This window comes from Thalia democratica, chromosome 1, assembly GCF_965202585.1.
Source record: "Thalia democratica chromosome 1, ktThaDemo2.hap1.1, whole genome shotgun sequence".
Classification (NCBI taxonomy): domain Eukaryota; kingdom Metazoa; phylum Chordata; class Thaliacea; order Salpida; family Salpidae; genus Thalia; species Thalia democratica.
In genome coordinates this window covers 11,350,533-11,372,343 of record NC_139165.1, presented here as the reverse complement: position 1 = coordinate 11,372,343, position 21,811 = coordinate 11,350,533, and positions in this window count along the sequence as shown.

Below are 21,811 nucleotides of genomic sequence, written 5' to 3'. Positions count from 1 at the left end.
TTTTTATGTTTTGTCCGTGTTTAGATATATGCAAGAACCATCATTGATTTGTATATGTATTTTATTTTTAGTTATAGTTTTGAATTATTATAATAAATATTGGATATAGTAAATCGTTTTTAAAAAAAATTATAAAGCTAGTATGTCTTTATTTGAGGAATTTTTTTTAACTTTTTACACAATTTCAAATTCCTATGTAAACTAAATCTTACAAACTATTGGTTAATAATGTACAAAAACTAATTATAAACCTTTTTAAATAATTATAATATTAACATATTTAAATAAACTTACACAGCTCTTGTTGTTACTAGAACTAATTAATTTATTGACTATTTTTTTTTAAATACTGAACAAACAAAATCAAATTAGCTAGTTTGCTCAGAATAAATTAATAATAGTATGTTTAAACAAACAAAAGTTTTGTAATTTTTGTATTTATGAATCTAGTAACGACAGTGAGATAACTTCCTGCTACAAAAGGTATTCGATGAATATAAACAAAAATAAAATTAATAAAGGTTTTTTAAACAATAATTTCCATACTTTAAAACATCCGGTTAGTGTTGTGACAATGTTTATAAAAATAAAAGTAGTATCTGTATATTTTCTCGTTTTTCATTTAACATTTATTAAATTCATTTTTTTATATATAATAACAGTTTTTGTGTTCAAATAATTTTTATAAAAGTTGATTTTATAACTAATGCATAATTGTAAAACAAACTGTTTTAGACTATTTTAACATAATTTTTTTTTTTTTTATATTAAGAATTATTAGTAACTGTTTAGAGCTTTTAATATCAATTGTACTTTATAGCATTTATGAAAAGGAACTAGATCGCATTAAAACTAGTCATAATTAGCAAACTTTAAAAGTTAATGGTATTACGACAAAAAGGTTTGTTGCAATACCAAAAATTCAAAAGTATCTATTTTGCATCTATTGACGTCATTAGTACTTTACCGCAACAAAACGTTTTTTAATTTTTGTTTAAATCAAATGAAAACTTCATTACTTAAATTGCAAATGTATTCACCTTTTTTATTTAAACAGCTATAATATGCTGTAACAAAATAATTTTGCAACTCTCCTCAAAACTTTGCTACTGGTATTGTTGTCTATCTATTGAATACACGAAAGTTGTTATTGATATCCAATATTTTTAATTAACGCTTTATTTAAAAAAAATGTTAAAACTTTAGTACAGTAAAGTTAATTACTTTTTGTTTCAATCTCGTTATATTTTTATTCGATAACGTAGCTGTTACATTACGTTATTTAAAATTGTTTACTATTTTACAAATTATTAAGTAATCTTTATCGTAGATTAATTTAATTTTATCTTATAACAGTACTTTAGATTTTTTACATTAAAACAGTGCGTTTATTTTTTAATTTAAAACAAAATTTATAAAAAAGTCATTTAGAATTGTATTTGTACTTTAAATGAAACTTTTAATGAAAAAGTATTGACAAAAATACACCAAAAAGTAGTGATGAAAATAGAACAAAAAGAATTAACATATGTACAACAAAAAATTATTGAAATAAAATTGTGACAAAAAGTATTGACAATAATGCAACAAAAAGTATTTTTTAAAATACAACCAAAAAATATTGACAAAAATGTAAAAAAAAGTGTTGAAAAAAACCAAAAAAAATTATAGGCAAAAATGCAAAAAAAAGTATTGACAAAAATACAACAAAAAATATTGACAAACATGCAACAAAAAAGTATTGACCAAAATGTAAAAAAGTTTAGACCAAAGTGTAAAAAAAGTTTTGACAAAAATGCATAAAAAAGTATTAACAAAATGCAAAAAATATTTATTGGCAAAAATTCGACATAAAATATTTACAAAAATGCAACAAAAAAGTAATATTTGAATTTTTATATAAGTATTTATAAAAGTATATTTTAAGTCTCTGCTCGTTTGTTTAGAATTGGTACTTTTACTAGAAAGCATGTACCCCGTTCCTTCATAGTGAATATAAATTTTCTCTGAAGTCATTGGACCAACTGTATCAATGTGGACAAACTGAAAGCGTTCTGTCCGCTGAGGATTAAACCTTGGATTATTCTGTCGGATTACCTTGACAGTATGGCACTCAACGCACGACCGTTGGTGGGCTACTAATTTTAATCAGTTGTTAAAATTATTTAACTGACTTTTGTCTTACATTATAACAAAATTTTATATAGTGTTTTTCATTTGATCTTTTAATACATGTTGATTTAGTATAAAAAAACATAATTTGCTACTAGTAACACTTAAACAAAATACAACACATTAACAAAAAAAACATTAATTTATTTTAAATAAACAACAAAGTCAAGTTTAAAGACATTTTTAGAAAACTTAAACTTTGCTATTATCCACTAAAAGATTTTTTTTATAATTATTTGCCTTATCAAGTGGTTCGAAGCTTTGTTTTTAATTGTACACTTTTGTTTTTAATTTGTAAGAGTAATTAAAACAAGTATAAAACAAAAACTAATATTGTAGCTTTTTCAATATCAAACAAAAAGAAGTTTTTCGATGTATAAAAATTTGTTCTATTTTCTCACTTTGATTTTACAAAATCGTACAATATGTTTTCTTTTCCTTAAAAGTAAGGCTTATAGTTGATAGCAAAATTAAAGAAACAAAAATAATAATAAGAATAAGAAAAAAAAAAGAATTACAGTGTTAGTTAAAAACATTAAAAAAAAACAGTAGTAAAAAACCAGAAGAAAATAAAAATACTCACTATGGGTAAGGATTAGAGATAACAATAAGTAAAACAATAACAATGTTTATTATTTTTTTAAAAACTAATGGTGTTCTAAATAACACTAAACATAGTATTAACTTATAAAAAAAAAACATGTAAAAAATTTAATATTTTCTTTAAATTATTACCAGCTTTAATTTTTACAAAAACTGTTTAAACAAACAAATAAAGATAAAATTTAAAATACTATTCGAACAAATCATAGTACTTTCTTTTATTAAGAAGAATTTTAAAATAAAATTTTATATAAAACAAATATAAAGTTAACAATTTACATTTAATCATATAGTGACGTTATTAATGCTTTCCTACAACAAAACGCTTCACAAAAATATATATAGACAAGGTAAATTTATATAAATCAAGCTTTAGGCACATTTCTTGAAATTCGCCTTATAACAGTGGTTTAATGCATTAACAAAACTAATATAAATTAATACAGCTACACATTTTTTTCAAATTGTAGCATATAGAATTTTAAATCTTAAATCTTATATAGCACAGCTTAGCATAACACTTACTTTTTAAAAGTGCTAAGTTAAAGTAATAATAATTACTAAATAGGAAAATAAATGTTTTTGGTGCTTACTGTACATATTTTAAACTAATTATAGATATTTTTTAATGTAATAACTAAGTTAAATTAGCCAATTAAAAAGAGTCAACAAAACTATAAAAATAATAAAAAAGTTATTATAGCGAACTCATGCATCTAGTGACGTCAGTGATGCTGTACCGCAACAAAAATTTCATAAAAGTATACAGAAAAAAAATTAGCGAGAATTTTTTAAACATTTTTCATAACTTAAAAAACATGTTTAGTGTTGTAACTTAGTTTATGAAAATACAAATAACATCTGCATATGTTGTCCTTGTTTTTTTGACAATTTTTTTTTAATGAATGTTTAAAAATATAGTTTTTTTTTTTTTTTTTTTTTTGAGATAGTTTTATCATTCATTCATGGTCATGCAAGTTTCAAAATAATTTTTTTAATGTAATTTTATTTAATTATTTCTACAATAAGTATTATTAGTAATTTTTCAGAGTAATTAACAACAATTGTAATGTATACCATTAGCTAACAGTAATTAAGTCAGATTGAGACTAATTAAAATTAGCGGACTTTTAGAGTCAATAATAATGAGATTAAAATTTTGTTGCATCAAAATAATATTCTTTATTAGATGCAAAATATCAACTTGTGCGTTTAGTGACGTCATAAATGCTCTACCACAACAAGACGCTTCACAAATTTGTAAATTGTAAAAATTAAAAACAGATTTTAATTTCATTATCGCTAGCTTTTTCATCACAATACTTTAAACAGCTGTAATACACTGTTATAAAATCGCTTTGAAACTTGTGACAACACTTTATTACTAAATTTATTCTTTTTTTAATTTAGACTATGAAAAAATCATTGATTTACAATATTTTTTTGTTAACGCTTTACCTTAAACCACCAAATAAAAAGTTTTAGTATATTAAAATTATATTTTTAACAACTACTTAATATTTTACACTTCAACAAAACTTATAAAATGCAATATCAAATTAAAATCAAGTAACCGTTTTACATAAAATAAAAATAAGTAACTTTTTTGTAATTAGTAATTGTTTGTTGATTTATTGTTGTGAGTTTTGGTAGACAATATTTTTTGGTTATCAATGATAGTATTAGATATCAACCCATCAAATAATAAAATCTTTTAAATAAATTAATAATCAAATTCATGCTAAAAAAAGTTGTTATAATTTATCAAACAGAGCGTTAGTTTTAAATTAGAGTTAAGTTATAATGTATAAATAATTCTTTTATAGTTTATAATTTTAAAAATTTAGTTTTATTTTTACTTAAAACTTTATAAACTTGTTTATAAATTCAATCGCACCTTCTACAACGTAAGTTTTAGTTAAATATAAACTAAATAAAGCTTAAAAATATATTAAGACATCAAATATTTTTTTTTTAATAATTAAAAAAACTTTCTTTATTTTTTATTAAACTAAGTGAACAAATAGTAAAAAAAAATGCATGTTAAGTGAAATAGAAAACCAATACTCTTATTGCACTGCACTTGATTATATAATGTTAAAATGAAAATATTTTCTAAATAATTTTATGTTCTACGTGACGTCAGCAAAACCGGATCGCTTAAACCAGGGGTCGGCAAACTGCGGCCCGCGGGCCAATTGCGGCCCGCGAAGGGTAAATCTGCGGCCTGCGAGCACGTTATTTTTTTGAATGGAATGCGGCCCGCGAAAGAAAATTTGTGGCCCGCGAGCATGTAAATGTGGCCCGCTGAGCAAAACTATACTCGAGTTAAATTTTTTCGGTAATTCGACTTAATTTGATTAGTTTGCTTTAAGTCTCTTTATAACATTTTAAAATAATTTCAAGTAATTACTGCTTTAGTTTAAAAATTTGAAAAAGACAGATTAGCGTTCTAACAGGATATGTTTCTCAGTTTCATAATTACTTATTTTTTACAACAGTAAGTAATTATCTGAAAAAAGAGTGTCAAGAGTGCTTGGATTTAATAAGTTGGTTATATAACACCTATTTATCAAATAAACTAGATGTAAATATTTTCCATTTTGTACAAAAGTAATGCACAGTAATTAACTAAAGTGTCATTTCTTTATAGCTTAGATATTCTTTTACAATATTTTTTATATCTCAGTTTCTTTTATAATTTTTTTATTTGTAAATGTTATATTTTAGTGTGAATACATTTAAAATAACATAGTAATAAAAATAAGGTTCATTTGATTTTTGTTTTGACACATTTTAATTTTTTATAAGTTTTCTATGCACACAAACTTAAAAAAATGCTCATATTTCAAACCACTTTTTATTTAATATTTTAGTTAGTTTAAGTTTAGTTTATGCATACTTTTCTAACATTGTTATTTATACATGACATATCTAAATTTGTACAGACACATTTGAAACAATATATATGACATAAGTTAATATAGTTTTTGTTAGGTATACATTCCATTTTTCAAACATTGTTTTTTTCAAGCTAAGTTAATTTTTATGCTTTTCATATCAATACACACAATTGCTGTTTTTTCGAGCTACTTATTTAATATAAACTAGATATAGGGATGATAAATTTATAAAGTTTGTACATTGTTAATCAAAATAGTTCAAATTTAAGCAAATAAACAACTAAACATTGCCACACACTCAGACTATCACTATTTGAAGACTTCAAATCTCAGGCCAACTAAGCAATTTTTTAAGTTTTTGGATAGAATTGCTTTTTATATACATAAATATCAGGAATGTTTTTGTTAACTCAGACTGGCATTTTTGCTTGAAAGAGTGCAAATTAAACTTATGATGTATGTTTTGCTCAGTCCACAGTGTTAGTTTGAGTTTTAATATATATTAATTTATAAATCTTGCAGCTGATATTATTTAAAATATTATTTATTTTATTGTGTACATTAAAGAATGAACAACCAATGTTGCAAAAAAAGTTAAATCCCGGAAAATCTTTGAATTTGTGAATTTACGGTTAAAAATTCTAGAAAAAAACTTGAATTTGAGAATTTTTGAAAAAACTTGGAATTTTAAATTATTTTTACATTTAAAGTAATGAAATTTCGATTTGACTCAAAAAAATTACTAAATAAATGTTTTTTTATTAAAAATTATATTATAGTAGCTTAACAGTATTTTTTAATATCGATAAATGTTTTTAGACATTTTTTTAAACTTTAATTAAACTTTATACTAAAAATAAAAGAAGGAATTGTACTTCTAAAAACTCCGTATTGGTACATTGCACCTTTACTTGAAAAAATTCACCGATTGTTGTGCTTCGCGTTGGAATTAACCAAGAAATTCTACTAAAATGTCAAAGTTAGTAAAAACATCTCTAATAAAAATTCTCAATTTGCAATAGTTTTTCTATAAGTGCTCTCATGTTAACAGTTTGATTAAAGTCCTAATTTGATTTATGCGACTTTATAACCTTAATGCATTTCCTAAAAACGACTTCATGTTGTCATTGAAGAAATAAACAAAAGTTTTTTATTACCGCCAACATCAATTCTTTATAAAAGTTTTCAATTTTAAACGATAACTCATTTTAGGTAATAAATTTTGCTTTTTTATTACTTGCCTTAACTATTTTTTCAGATTATTCTGTAGTTACTGAAGATAATAATGTGCTTTGTCGGAAATGACTTTGGTGATTTTTTTTTATTGTTTCTCGCAATAACTCCTAACTAACGCTTTTTTTATTCTTGTAGCTCGTCTTATATTTTACAATTAATATTTTTAAATGCAATATTCTTATTGCAAATAAAGAATTGCTATCATGCTTGATAAAAAAATTCTACTTCGCTTATGACTCAATAAAATTTTATGCTTTTGTTAAACTTGTTTAATAAACACAATTGTCCATTCCAGCTGACTTATATATTTTTGGAATGTAATTTATTTACTGTTAATAACCTTTGTTATTTCTTTATGTAGTAAACTTTATATTAACTGGATTGCTACACAAACGGGCTACTTTAAAAGCTTGAAAACTCAGGTCTGTGTGAAGCTTTTATTTCAAACACTTTAAAGAAATCTCCTTTTATGGCAACCATGTAAAAGTCTAACTACTAATAAAATATTTTATTAAAGTATTTGAGAATTAATTATGTTAAATCATTTGTTTTAGCTTTCTGGAATACAAACAGGTATTAATTTTATTATGTTAACTAAATACTAAATTTCTTAATGAGTGTAAATTATTTACCTCGCAAAAAATTTTTTCGAAGTAAATACTCTTAGAAATATGAAAAAGTGTTGATAATATAAAAAATGTATAAAAGTAACCCATAAATTGTCTTTCAAATTAGGTTTTTGTAGAGAGTTAGGTTGTAAGTAAAATTAAAAAAGTATTAAGTTTAACTTATTAAGTGCTTATGAAAGTAGATATTTTATCAACAATATCAGTTCATATTTATTAAAATATATTAGTCAATGTAAATCATAATCTAATGAATATTAATTTGAATAGGCATTCTATGTATAACTTAAAGTCATTTTAAATAATAAGGTGAATAAGAGTAAAACTTTTCTTTAGTGTGACTAAAACTAAAACCATGAGATTATTCAAATGTCACTAAAACTAAAACTGCGGCCCGCGAAGACTTTGGAAACTTGAAATTTGGCCCGCGACCATCAACTGCCTGCCGACCCCTGCTCTATGTTCTAGTTAGTTTAATAATATTTTTTTTCAGTACTGTTGACATAAAATAGTTGTTAGAATTAAGTATTGTTACAGCGTATACTCGCTGTTTAAAATTATCCCACACGAATATCAATAATCATTATCATTTGCGGTTGTTTATATAAAAATTTATAAAGCTTACTGTTGTGTGAAAAAATCACGTCATAAGTGTATTTCAATTTAACTTCGCTTTAAAATTAATAATAACTTGTCATTTTTTAAAAAGTTTTTCTATTTTTTTTTTAATGTAAGTATCAATTACTAGTTATTTTTTTTACAATTATTTGATAAAAACTTGGTTTTTTGCTTTCAATAAATTGCGTTTCATTTATAATATTAAAACGTAGTACCAACGTTCGTGCAATACTTTCTATAACCTGAACTGTAACTCAAAAGTTACATAAGAATAAGTTCAACATCTATTGCTAAATGTTTGTTTTACAACAAACTTGAGTTTTCCAAATATTTAGAGTTTTTTTAAAAATATTACATTTTATTTATTTATTTATAACAAATAGATAAGATTAAGAAATTTGATAGACTTTTATTTAAAATAATGTCTATGCCACTTTAAAAAGTTAAATGCTTGCATCTCGCACTATATAAAATAAATTCTCTGCGCCCCGCTGGCCGCATTTTTTTTAAACAATTGTTGTAAACATTGAAAAAATGTTTTTTTTTAATTAAAACACAATAAAATGAGCAATAAATAACCACTGTTCAAAAGCTATTTTTTTCTTATTTCAACCGCCTAGTGGTAAGTTTTCACCAGAATTTTTTCGTTTTAATTTTTTGTAAAAGCAATTTTCTAACTGAAAATACCTTACAGGAAAATAAATTTAGCTTTGTGAGCCGCATTTGACCCGTGGGTAGCAGATTGAATTCTAGATTTGAATATTTCTATCTTCTACTAAGTTTCTTTCTTCTATCTTATTATTCTATACTGACAGCATTAAAATTCGGTAAAAAGTATTTTGTTTTTATACGTATATATAAAATGTTCTGTTAGCTACTTAGTTAAAACTGATATTTTAAAGTGTTTTATTCTGTTTAATTTAAGATTTAATAAATTAAAGTACAGAATTAAAGTAAAAAGATTTAAGGTATGAATGATAATTAAAACAAATAAATAAATAATAAAACAAAAACTGAAACAAATAAATATATGAAGAAAAAGTACTACATTTCATATATTTACAAAAAAAGATCATTTTTTAACAATGTTTCTTATAATTTAGCTACAGTTTTTTTTCATACAAAAATTTACTCAATTTTTTCTAAAAAACGTTAACCCCCATTCGGACATAAATAAAATACAATAATAAATTCTCCAAAACTAAGTTTTTGTTTATAAGCTGTTGTACCTATAAAAAAGTCTATTTAAAAATGTAAAAACACTTTGTACTGTATTAGAAGTTTCAATTTCCTTATGCAGATAGTAAAATATACACTATCTATAACCTTTAGAAGTTTTATATTCTAATATTTTCTGTAATTATAATAAAAAAAACAATTTGTTTATTTAAAATCCACTAAAAGATGAAAAGATTTTAGCTAATAATAATAAACAAAAAATAAAATGAGATACACTAATAAAGTCTTTTAATCATTTATGACTTTAGTTATATAATTTTTTGAGATTATTCAAACTTAAAAAACCAAAGAGTTTTTTTTGTATAATATTTTTAAAATATTAGAAACAAAGTATTCTTGAGCATTAAATGTATCTTAAACTTATAAAGTACAGTAACAAAATTTAAAGTAAAACCTAATTTAAATTTTACTCAAAAAATACAAAAAGATATTTTATAGAACTAGTAATCGTTTGTTGATTGCTTTATATCAGTTTTAGTAGATAATACTTGTTTGAAAATCAGTAACATAGATATTCAAATATAAAAACTTAGATAACTAAACCTTTTCATCAACTAATAACGACTTAATACTATAAATTAAGTTATTATTGCTTGTAGATTAGAGATTAGTTTTAATTCGAGTTCCATTGGAATGTAAACAATTTTACACTACAAGTTATCAAGTTTTAAAATTATATTTGCTTAATGATAGTATGCACAATTAACTACATAACTAACTACAACTCATAACCTGAAGTTTTACTTACAAATAAATTTATTTTAGCAATTTGTGTTGCTTTTTTTAAAGTTTTAATTATGATCAACTAACTACAGTCTACAAAATACAGCAAAAAATTAAATTAAAAATCTAACTAAAACAAAGGTTACTTAATTTATTTTTAAGTTATTAAATAAATGATAAAAATATCTGTTAAATGTAACAGTAAACGAATACTTTTGTCGCACCGCACTTAATTATAAAACGTTTGCACAAAATTATTATAATAAATAATTTTACGTTCTACCTCTTACCAAAACACAACCGTTTAAAAGAAATACTTTCATTACAAGTTTCTAAATAGAAAATGTTGTGCGTTCAGAACACGCAACAGATCGTTCATAATCGTCACTGTTAATAATTTTTGATGCATTTAAAATTAATGTGTAAATAAGAACCCTGTTAGTTTAAAAAATATGATTATAAAATACTTCACAGACGTGTATATATATATATACGTAAGGAGAGCTGAATTACCTTAAAGCAATTATTTTTATATTTCTATGAAATACATGCTGTAGCAAAATGAAAGTGAAATAGATTTTTTTTAATAAAATGTTTTAGCATTTATAAAAAGATAAATGTATGAACAAAAAAAAATAACAGCAGAATATTTTAAATATAGTATAAATTTAAAGAAATTTTTTTTAGTTAACTAACACATTATAAATAAAAAATTTCAAATGGTAGAGAAAAAAAAATTATATAAAAATATATTCAATGCTTTTATTAAAACAATAAACTTTTATTTTAGACAACTTAGACTATTTAAACTAATATTAACTGACAAAGTTAGACAAACTGATGTGTGGATATTCATAAAGATTTTAGAAGCTGTTTTATACGGGTAGCTGTCTAAATTGCACGAGCGTACAAAATTGCACAAGGGGATAAAATTGCACAAAGACACTTCTGCACGAAAAATCACTTTTGCGCGAAGACACTTTTGCACGAGCAGACGATTTTGCATGGGGACAATTTTGCACGAGTTAATGTTATTTTACTTTTTATTTTTTTACTAATTTTTTTGATGTTTTATTTTATTAAAATTAATTTTTATCTTTTTTCAAAGTTTTTTGTGAAAATATAAATAAACTAACTAAAATTGTTTTTTTAATGTAAATTTGAATAATTTATCACCTTTAAAAACAGAAAAATGTTGAATAATTTAAATAGAAATAATAATACTATTTAAGAATATTTAAACTTTCCTTAAAAAATAAACATATACTTACTTTTTTTATTTTATTGAGCATAAATAGGTAAAGATAAAATTAAATTTCTAACTCTTACTAATAATTCATTTACAAAGTATTGGTACAAGTTGCATTTTAAAATTTTGGTCATTAGCTTGTTCCACTGAAGCACGATTATATGTTTTATTGTCAGTTATCAATTACTAAATTCGAATATTAAGTGAAACAGTATGTAGGAAATATGTACAACGATAAGTTTTTTTTTTTCTAAATAAGTTCAACCTTTATTACAAACTTTTTTTAATTTAAAAATACTATTTTCTACAGAAAACACTCTTTAAATATGAAACTTAACTAGAATTTATACTTTAGTTTCTTATCACAAATTAATGTTTTGTTCAATAATGTTTTGTTTCAATTTTAGTTTTTGAATTTTTGTCAATATTTTTTTTTTGCATTTTTGCCAATACTTTTGTTGTAATTTTATCAATACTTTGTTGTTTCATTTTCGTCAATGATTTTTGTTGCATTTTTGTTAATACTTTTTTGTTTCATTTTTGTCAATAGTTTTTTGTTGCATTTTTGTCAATGCTTTTTAATTGCAGTTCTGTCAATACTTTTTTTTGCATTTAGTCAATACTTTTATTTGCATTTTATTTCTGTCAATACTTTTTTATTTGATTATTTTCAATGACTTTTGTTGCATTTCTGTTCATACTTTTTGTTGCGATTTTGTCAATACTTTTTTGTCGCAATTTTGTCAATACCTTATGTTGTATTTCGGTTAATACTCTTTGTTGCATTTTATGCAATATTTTTTGTTGCATTTTTTTTAATACTTTCTTGTTGCATTTTTATCTAAATATTGTGTTGTACTTTTGCTTTGTTTATACTTTTTTGTGCATTTTTCTACATACTTTTTGTGGCAAATTGCCTTTTTTTGTGATCGGTATTTTATAGACTGAACAAAGAATTATTATCGCATTAATGTTCTAAAAGTGTTTATACATAACATAAAAACAAAAGGTTTTTTAACTGTTGTACATACATCTTTAAAAGTTTAGTAAATAATAACTCAAAATATTTAATTCAGATTAATAAGTTACTTTCTGAACACTTTTTATTAAAAGCGTGAAACAAAGTTTTTATCAAAAACTTAAACTTTTAGTAGTTATTAAATTAAATCTATTGTTTTCACTAGTCAAAGATACTTAAGTTTAAAAAATTATGCAATTTCGACCTAAATAAAAAATAAATATTTACTAAAAAGTAAAGTTAAACTGAAATATACTTATGAAGTCATAATTTCACACAACAGTTAGCTTTATAATTTTGTATATATATTTCTAGTAATTATAACAATAATTCCTTCTATGACTTTTAATTTAAAACAGCGAATAAAGCTGTAACTCAAATTGTTTCTAACAGTTGTTGAGTGTAAACAGTAGTAATATATAAAAACAATTTTTTTTTGATTTCTAAAAAAATATTTTTATTAATGCTTATAATATTTAAAAAAGTTAAATTAGTTAAACTTCATAGTTCTTACTACTTCTTATAAACTAGATAACAAGTATAAACAGCAACAAAACTTTAATTTCAGAATTATTATTCAGTGCTGTTATTTATCAGGACTAGAAATTAAATAAATTTTTATTCCAAGTTAAATAAAAATTGTTTTTATAAACTTATACTATTTTAGAAATTTTAATAGTTTCATAGTACTAACTCTAGTTTTTTTAAGGTAATAAAATTATGCTTTAAGTCTTTTCTGAGGTGTTATAGTTATTTATTATTCTGTATAAAAATTATAAACTACAAATTAAAATACAGTTATAAAAGCCATAGTATCGGTGTTTATTATAGTACTAAGCGTCTATTTAGTTTTACTTGTCACCTATCATTTGTGATTAAAAAAATAGTAAAGATATTAGTTAACTGTTAAACAATTTAATTTTCAAGTTATATCTTCAAAATTCTAGAAAATAACTAGTTTTTTCATAAAAATGTTTTTACATATTTATGAGATTGCGTCATTAAACATATATAACATACTGTTAGTTTTAAAATGTGTTACTTTATTACAGCGATATACTTCCTTAACCAAATAATTAGCTGCATTTTATAAATGTATCACGTCAAGTCAAAAAAAAAATTCAAAACTTAGCTTTATTTGTACAACAATAGAAAATTAACACAAATTTTTATTTTAAATGTTGTATTAACTTAAATAGCATTTACTCTTGAGACGTTATTTTCATACACCCACAATAAAAATCTTTTTAAACTGTATGAATTTTAAATGAATTTTTAAACAGGAATAACAGCAGTATATTACGTTACTTCGTTATTTATAAACTATTTGTAACAACTTGTGTAAGTAGTAAAATATTAATAATCATAAATTATAAAACTGTTTAAATACAAAAAATATCTGGGTGTAGTTAACATGCTCATAACAGTAAAAAATGTTTAAAAAATATGTAACAAGAAATAATTCACAAAAACTTAACTTTTACTATATATTTTTTTTAATTCTTAAAGGTTGTTGCATTTAAATTTTTTCAAATAGTCTTTTAGGTGTGTATAGTAGTAAATAAAAATAAATAACATTCTATTTACTGAAAAATAAGTAATGGTAAATACGTTTTACACTTTTTAACACTATCAGAAAATACGTAGAAAATTTTTAAAGAAATACAAAATCAATTTTTTGCTATTTGTAGCTTCATTAGTGCTTCACAGTTTCTTGCAACAATTTGCTTCACGAAATTTTATTTAAACAAACCATTATCGTTTATTAAAGATCCATAAATTTAAAGGTGTTGTATAGATTTTAAACAGCTTAATTCATCTGTTAAACTTTTTTTCTAAATTTTTTATTATAGTTTTAGCACTTAAATAATTTTTTTAGTTACTTTAAAATAATACACTGTTATTAAACAAAACGTTTAAGACAACACAATACAACTTACTTTTAAAATTTAAAGTTAAACTCGTGTATTTTTTTTGTTATCCACAATTAAGTATACATTTCATATATAAAGGAAACAGTTATGTAATTGCTGTAAATTAGTTAAAAGTTAAACTTTTTGTATCTAGGTATTAAAAAGTATTTTAGCTCTTTATTTTGTATAAAATATGTACTTTGACAAGTGAAAAAAAGTTATTGCTTTTGTAATTACATTTATATCTACTAGAATATAGTGCATTCTTCAAACTTTTATGATTTTTTTAGCTGTAGTTTGTTTAAATATATTAATGATTTTTTTTTATTACCGCAAAAACTTGTTGTACTTTATTGTTTAGAAACAAATTGCTTTTACAATCTATTTGTAAGCCACAACAGTAGTTTGAGTATTTGATTTTAATGCAGCTTGAAAATAGTTCAACTTAAATCACTAAACTTTTGCTTACTTTACATTAATATTCCACATAATTAGTAATGTTTTCAAAGCAAGTAAAATCGACAAAACCATTTAAAAAAAATGGGATTTTCCATTTCTAAATTTTTTTCCGTAAAATCTTTTTTTCGTAGTTGGTGTATTATTTCTTCAGCACTAGATTAACAATTAAATGATTAAAAAAAATTCTCTAATTAGTACAATCTTAAAAGGACAATAATTTTAATTTTACTTCTCAAGAACTAAAACCTATATATAGTTCTTTTTGTAAGTTTAAAAATCTTTTTTTTTTAATCAAACAAGCATGTATTATATACCTAAAAAAACAGTTATGCAGTCGTTATAATTCGGAAAGAAAAAAAAATATCTATCTATATAAAAAAGTGTACTAGCAGTTTATTATATATTGAATAGGTATTTTAAAAAGAGAAAAAAAAGTTGTTGCTGAAGTATTTTTATTCAAAGTTATATATTTATTTATATATATATATATATATAAAGCACTCTTTTAGTATGTAGAAAGCTACTTTTAATATTTAATTTATTCTAAATATGGATGTTAAACTGCAAATAGACAGAAATTTTTCTTGGAAATTAAAAGTATTACAACAGCTACAGTTTTAATTTTACTTCGACAAATGTTTTATAACAACTATAATTTTATTTCTATTCGATAATTTGAAGAAAAAGCGATTAAACTGTTACTGTTTTTCATAAATAGTAGATAAAATTAAAAAATTAATCAACTACTTAGCATTGCAATAAAATTCCACATGTGTTTTTCATGTAGATGTTTTCTTTTGCTGCAACTTGTTTGTTTGGCAATAGTTTTTTTGAAGTTTTTTTGTCATTGTTTTTTTGTTGCATTTTCTCAGTATTTATTTGATGCGTTTCAGTCAATACTTTTTTGTTGTGAATTATTTTTTTTGCGTACGATATATTATAGATTATATAAGAAAAATTTTTATCATTGAATAAATGTTTTAAAAAATTAAAGTAGAAACAAAACGTTTTTTGGTTTAACTGTTGTAGCTACAATTAAGATAAATTTATAGTATGAACTTAAGAGTTGAATTTAAAATAACAAACAACTAATAAATAAATAACTTACTGAAGCACTTTTTGTTAAAACTATAAAACGAATTTTTAAAATGTGTAAAGTTTTAGTAGTAGATAAATTACAACACCTTTTTCTTCTTATCACATATATTCAAGTTTATAAAATAAAGCAAAATTTAATTAAATAAAAAGCAATACTTTAAAAATGTAGTAGTTAACTTTTAACACAAAACTAAATATTCAGTTATATTCATCGTTGCACCTAAAAGTTAGCTTAATAAATTTGTATATAACTAACTAAAAATAGCATTGACAATGTCAAGTGATGAAATTTTAAGTTTAAACAGCGAGTATAAGCTGCAACATTACTTTATTCTAACAATTATTTAAAGTAAACAGTTGTAATACAATTTTCTTCGTGGTTTAAGGAAAATTAACTCTTTATATTGTTCATTATTTTAAAAGTTGAATTAAAAAAAATGTCTAAAAAATCAAAACTTTTTTATGTTTGTCTAAAAATAAAACCTATATTTATTTAAATAAAACAAAACTAAAACTGCGTCTAACTAAGATTTTGGAAACTTGAATTTTGGCTCGCGAGTACCATTTTTTGGCCGATCCCAGTTTTAGCATTAAAAAAGCTATCGATTTGTTCTCTTAGAGATTATATAGCTTTTCTACACCAACAAAGTTTTTTTTACAAACAAATTCTATATATAGCTTTATTATTAGCCACAACAGTATCTTGATTTTAAAGCAGCTTAAAAATAGATAGCTGTCAAACTTGCACGAGCGTACACAATTTCACAAAGAAATTTTTGCACGAGCAGACAGCTTTGCACAGAGGCTTTTATGCACAGATTGATTTTTTTTCATATTTTTTTTAATTTTTTCTATCAGTGTTACCTCTAACCCTTACCCTCGGTCGTTAGCTTTTTATTATAATTGATTGATTTTTTTTACTTATTTTATAATAGTAAATTTTATTAATTATTTGTTTTATTTATATTTAAGATCACAGTTACCCCCCATCCTTACTCCCGGTCGGTAGCTTTTTTTTTCTTTTTAATTTATTTCTTTTTATAAATTATTTTTTTTGTTTAAAAAGTTCTAATTTTTTTTTTACTATCACTGTTACCCCTTACCCTTACCCTCGGTTAGTATTTTTTTGTTGTTTTTTTTTTTTAAATTTAACGTTTAGTTATTTTTTCTGTTTTTATTTTGTTTTGTTCTTTGTTTTTTTCCTCTCATGCAAACATTGTAGCTCGTGCAAAATTGACCCTTGGTGCGAAATTATCTTCGTGCAAATTTGTCTTTGTGCTAAAGTATCTTTGTGCAAAGTTATCTTTGTGCAACTTTAACCAGTTTCTCTTGAAAATAACTGTCACCAAACTTTACATATTTCACTGTAGTTAGTATTGCCTTCACAGTAAGAAAATTCAACAAACACATTACTTATTTTAGTACTATACCAACAGTAATAGACATTAAAACTGACATAGTCCGTTTGTAAATTTGGATTAATAAAATTCTCAAAAATTGTGTTAACTGTCATTTTGAATTGTTATTTTTACAAATACTTAATAAGTTAACATTATGTATTTTATAACTTTAACTTATTCTTAAAAATTTTTTTGCTTTATTATTACGTTGTTTTTATTATTTTATTAAACTGTTTTTCTAAAAAGCTTTGTATATAATTTCAAATCAAAGCAGCACAACTGAAAAATAAACTCCATGTTTTATACTGTAAATATAGAAAAACTACTTCCCACATACTAAAAACTTTTGTTTTTTCATTAATTTTTTTTTTATATTCTGCAAGTTTTAACAACTTTAATAGCTGTTTCAGTCTAAATACAACTTATTACTTATGAAAGGAATTACATAAGAGCTAAAAACTTAAATATTTAATTTTGAAAACAGTTTTGAAAACTGCTGAGTTATAAGAAAAAAACTAAATCAATGTTACGCTTCAATTCGATACTTCTATATAAAATAATTTGAAGGAAATTTTATAAAAATTTAATTATTCTATCAATTTTATTTATATTAAAACACATTCAAACTAGCATTTATAGTGCATAGATACATAAAAGGTTTTACAAACCTAGTACTAACAAAGATCGTTCTTAAAATTTAATAAAATAACTTATGATTGTAAAAGTTATATTATAAGTGTATATACGTTTCTACATGAATTTTAGAGAATTTAGATGATAAGATTTGAATAAACTATTTCTATTCTCGTATTAACAGCGAAAAGTGTTTGTATAATGAATTTAGTTTTACTGACAAAATGAAGCTAGTAGAAACGGGTTAAATACGCACAAAATGTCTATTATGCACCTAAGTGATGAAAAACATATATTAAAATTTAAAATGGTGGTTGTGCATATTAGACTGGTAAGTTTTTTAAATAAAAAGACGCGTTTAGGTGAATGTCTAAACTATATTATTTTTACAATTATTAAAAGATTTTTTACTGCTTGTAAAAATATAAAATCGTTTAACAATGCTTGCAAGTTAAAGTGAAAATTTATATAAAATATTAAAGCAATATAAAGCATACATATCTTACACCATTTGTGAATATCTTACAAGAAGTAAGAATAAAAATAAACAATAAAGTACAGTTCTGCATCGACGTAAAATTATACTGAAAGCAAAAGTATGAAAAAGGAAATAATTTGTTTACCAGATTTAATATAAGCATATTTAAGTATAGGTACAAAATTTAAAGCCATGTAATTTCTAATACAAGCATATTGATTTGAAAATTATCAGTTTTCTGATTACTATAAAAAAGAGCTACATTCTATAACAGAGGTCGACAAACTGCGGCCCGTGGGCGCATTAAATTTTTATCTTCATTCTAGTTAAATAAAATGTTAGTCTTCAAAAACAAAAATTAAGTAGTGTTATTTTTTTAAGATAATCTATCGCCTAAAGTTTTGTTGTTCAAAAAAATTATCTTTAAACATGTTTTTGTAAATCGCATAAAAAATATTCCTTTTTTAACCTGTCGACCCCTGTGCTAAAAGGTTTTTATGTAAACATATAAACAAACAGAAATAAATTAAGGATATCGTTAATAGATCCCAACAAAAGTTATAAACATTTAAATAATTCTATAATTTTAAGTTAAGTATTTTACGGCAACTCTTCATGTGGTAATTTTAAGCCTTGAAAACGGAAACAAGCAAAATTATATAAAATGTCTTTGTAGGTTGTGATTATTTTAAGCCAACTTTAAAAACATTTAATACTAATGTTTTTGTTTCTCTACTAGATTTATTCTACGAAATTCATGTTAAAGACTGTCAAGTACACAACACAAATATGGAGACTAGTCACTTTTGCACAAAGACACTCTTACCTGATAGCAGACATAGTAATATTTGCACGGAGGATCAATTTTGCATGAGAGTATCAAAAGAGCTAAAAAAAAATAATAAAAATTTTACTGATCAAGGGTAAGGGTTTGGGGATACAGTTTTAGTAAAAAATAATATAGTAAAAATAAATAATTAAAAAATTAAATTATTGTTGTTAAGTAAAGAAAATACTGACCGAGGGTAACAGTGATAGTAAAAAAATCCTACTCAACAATAAACTGAAAAAAAAAACAATAAGCTTAAAAAACTTCCAACACAAAGGTTTTGTTTAGATATAACAGTGATTTTAAAGATAATAAGAAGACAAATTAAGTTCCTAACCAAAGTTAAGGGTAAGAGACTAAAAGTGATTAAAATAAATTAGAAGAAGAAGGTAAAACAAAGGTATGGGTTCGGGTTAATAGATAATTTACTTTCTTTAGTATGTTGTTGAAACAAAACTAAACATAACTAAATACTAATACTATTAATTTGTTAGATTTAGATTATGTACCCGAAATCTAAAAGTGTTAGGTAGTACATAAACCATTATCTTTTCTACTAAGCTTTGAAAAATGTATAAATAATAGATATTTTCTAAAGGCACTGTATGAAAAGGTTGCGAGTCTATATACAAAAACATATAACAATACAAAAATACAATAAAATAAATCAAATAAAACAAACTAATTATATATAACAAGATTAAAAAACATTTTAAAACTAAACTAAAAACATTCTTAATGGTAATAAGGACATTGTGTAACTAATTCATTTCTCTTATTAACGATTTAGCACTAAATTAGCAATTTCTATGAATAGTCTTTCCAGGTTGCTCAATGAGCACAAGAAATTTAGTGTTAATTTGCCTTACTACTTTTATTTTATTGTGTATTTTTCGTCTTTTTCATACAGTTTTCAGTTAGTTGGCGAGTTTTGTGCAGTTGGTGTTCTTATCAAAAATATAAAGCTTTTCTCGTTTTAAACTAGGACTTTTAGGTCAATTCACTTTAAGTAAAGTTTACTATAACTAAATGTATTTCATTCAATTTTAAGTAAATTGTATTATTATCATATGATTTTAAACTAGTTTGTAAACTTTTAATTTGTTATCAATGAGTTTTAGACAGTACCTTTTCGAAAACAAAACTAACTTATGTTTTTATAATGTGTTCAAAATCAAATACTGTTCTCTGTCTGACGTTATTGCCGTTTACAAAAATTTTTATATTTTTTTAAGCATATTAATAAAAATTCAAATTCTTATGTATTGAGCTACTAAATTAATCTCGGTTTTAAAAGAAGTTAAAATGAAAATTAGTTTTATATTTTAAGTTTCAATTTTAATAACCTTTAAATAGTTGTTGTAAGACTTGTGATAAATAGTAAGCAAACAAATATAAAATTACTTAAGTAGCTTCAATGTTTGGTCAAATTAAAAACAACAAAAAATAAAAATAAAAATGAACTGCTTTATTTATTTAATTTTTTTAAGTTATTAAAAAAAAAAGCTTTCTTAAAAATAAAATTTTGATATATTTAACAAATTGGTAGTATTTAAGAAATTTTTTTAATTTAAAGATAATTAAAATGTTTCAAAGTATTTTTATATTGTACTAAGTAATAAAATACATTTACTTTAAACAAAATTAAAGTAACTAATTCATATAGTAACAATAATGCCTTAATTTGATTTTATAAAAAATACGTTATAAGAACTTAATACAAAACAAAGCGTTGTATAAATATACTTAAAAACGGTTTTAAACGATTGGTTGTTAGTTCAAATTACTAAAAAATATGTCTGTAAAAATATTAATTTTCTACAAGTAGTCATAGTTACTTAAAAAATTGACCTAACATTTCTTTTTTTGAACTTTATGCATTACAATTTGCATCTTATGACATTATTTACATTCTACCACAACTAAAAACTTAAAAATGTTTTATATAAACAAAACAAAAACTATAAAAAAGATCATACTTAGATTGAACATTTTAAACAGCTAGTTTATGCTGTGAAACACGATTATACATTACAACAAAGCTATTTAAAACATAAGAAAATGAAACTCTGTAAATGTTTTATTTTTATATAGTTCACTTAGCATAAAGTTATTTTTAAGGTATAAGTTAATGACATAATTAGAAAGTTTCAACATAATAAAAAGATATATTTTCTTCTAGCTACATTTTTTTGTTTAAACTTACTTTAAACTTTATAAAGTAATGATGAAAATAGTGTTTTTACTATTATATATTCTAATGAATTTGTTTCGCTAGGACCTGTTTTAACAAAATAATAGCTAGTAATTTCATAAAATTACAATTTTTTTTTAAAGTTTTGAAAAAACAAATTTTGTTATACATTACAAAAACAATATTTATAATCAAAATTAAAATAATTAGCAGAACAAATTATTCCAAACAAAATGAGAAAAACGATTGTTACATAAAATGTTTCCACAAATAAGTAAATTTAATATCTAATTACTATATACAAATTAAAAACATTTCAAAATATACTATACTTCTTTTTCAGGTAAAACCTGAATAATAATGAGTTTTTTAATTTCTTACAAATCTACTATTAAAAAAACAAAGTATACTTTTTTTCTA